The sequence below is a fragment of the Grammomys surdaster genome, unplaced genomic scaffold, assembly GCF_004785775.1.
Source record: "Grammomys surdaster isolate TR1022 unplaced genomic scaffold, NIH_TR_1.0 272, whole genome shotgun sequence".
Lineage (NCBI taxonomy): Eukaryota > Metazoa > Chordata > Mammalia > Rodentia > Muridae > Grammomys > Grammomys surdaster.
The window spans coordinates 1,094,314-1,096,401 of record NW_021604713.1 but is presented as its reverse complement, the minus strand read 5'-3'; positions in this window follow the sequence as shown (position 1 = coordinate 1,096,401).

Genomic DNA, 2,088 nt, shown 5'->3' with positions numbered 1-2,088 from the left:
AGAAGAAGAAGAAGAAGAAGAAGAAGAAGAAGAAGAAGAAGAAGAAGTAAAAGTAGTAGTAAAAGTAGTAGCTGGGCGGAGGTGGCGCACGCCTTTAATCCCAGCACTTGGGAGGCAGAGGCAGGCAGATTTCTGAGTTCGAGGCCAGCCTGGTCTACAGAGTGAGTTCCAGGACAGCCAGGGCTACACAGAGAAACCCTGTCTCAAAAAACAAACAAACAAAGAAAAAGAAAGAAAAAAAAGAAAACATAAATTATATGGTGTTTTGTTGTTGTTGTTGTTGTTTTGTTTTCTTGTTCACCTTTCATCAGGATTCCTTCAAGTCCCGCTGTTAGACTAAGTCATTTCTTAAGTCTGTTGGAGAAACTTTACACACACCAATGTGTAAAACCCCCAGAGTAAGCCAAAAGGCTGATTCAAAAGTTGATGTCTGCAGTGAGAAAATAAATTACTTAAATGAATCGATATTAAATTTCTTCACAAATCCAATTCTTCATTGTCATCAAACTTGACAGGTGCTGCACAAATTGAGTTATAAAAAAAGAAGATATACAGATTAGGGGAGTCCAGGAGCTGCTGTGGTGGATAAGATCTATATACAATGTATACATATATGAAACTTGGAAAGGATACAATTTAAAGATAGAAGAAAGATCTGTCAGCTGGCAGATCATTAAAACTGATCAACTCATGACTCTTTGGGAATATGCTCCTGAAAGAAGTATATTAAATAAGTAGTATTGGTATTACTAAACTTCTGTTCCATCTATATCAGGTATTTATGTCTGTATAATATGTTATATTTTAGAAGGTTAAAGCAGTACACACTTACTGTCTGTTCCTATGGTGTCCAGGCACTGGTCCTCTACAAAAGCGAGACTCCCTTAGGAAAGAAGAATCATTCCCTCACACAGATGTCAGCATTCATTGCCTGTAGACCACAGGGCTGGATGGAGGTCTCAGTCTCTTGCTGCCTGTCAGCTAGAGGCCCTCTCAGGTACTCTACAGCGATGGTTCTCAATCTGTGGGTCATGACACCTTCGACGGTCACCCTGCTTTTCACAGGGGCCACATATCAGATATCATGCATATTAGATATTTTCATTATGATTAATAACAACAAAATTACAGTTATGAAATAGCAACAAAAATAATTGTATGGTCGGGGGGTTGGGGGAGGCGAGCACCACAACATGAGAAACACTATTATAGGAAGGTTGAAAACGTTGCTCCAGAAAAAGCTTTGAATATGGCAGCTTGCTTCTTCAGAGCCAGCTAAGAGTTGCATCAAGGTTATATCATTATGTTTTTCTCTCTCTCCCTTGGAACTCGTCCGTGTGTGTGTGTGTGTGTGTGTGTTCATGTTCCTACCTGGTGTGTGCATGTGTGTATATCAGTGCATGGTTATTTGGGGGTCAGAAACCAACATCATGTGTCTTCCTCTGTCAGACTCCACAGTATTATCGTTTTGAGATAGGGTCTCACTGAACCTGGTGCTCAGAGATTTGGCTAGACTGTCTAGTGGGGTGTACGGATCATCTGCTTATCCCTCCCTCCCCGGTGCTAGGATTACAGACATGCACCAGCACACGTGGAGTTTTAACACGAGTGCTAGGCATTGAACCCAGATCCTCATGCTTAGTGATAAGTACTTTACCAACAGAGCCACCTCCACAGCCACAGCATTATTTCTCTCTTAAAGAGATGTTACCAAAGCTGACCCCTGGCCTCGAGTGATCCTCCCACCTCAGCCTCCATAGAGTGGGGCCCACTAACACCTGTCTTGGCTATGGTCTTATGTGACATAATCACATACACAGAATCAGACAGGACCTAAAACAAAGCACTGATTGCATTTATAAAGGGGGAAGGACCACAGGGCATGAACACTAGGAGGTGTGGGCCATGTAGGATGAGGACCGTGTAGATCTAGGAATACTTAGTCTCTTCTTCACATTGCCCTTCAGGTGCCCTTTGCTTTTTTGCTTAAGGGGAACTTGACTATCCCCTGGGACACTGCTTCTCTCCATCTCTCAGGCAGTGGAAAGTGTATCTTCTACCATGAACTCCTGATACTGTATCTTCCCC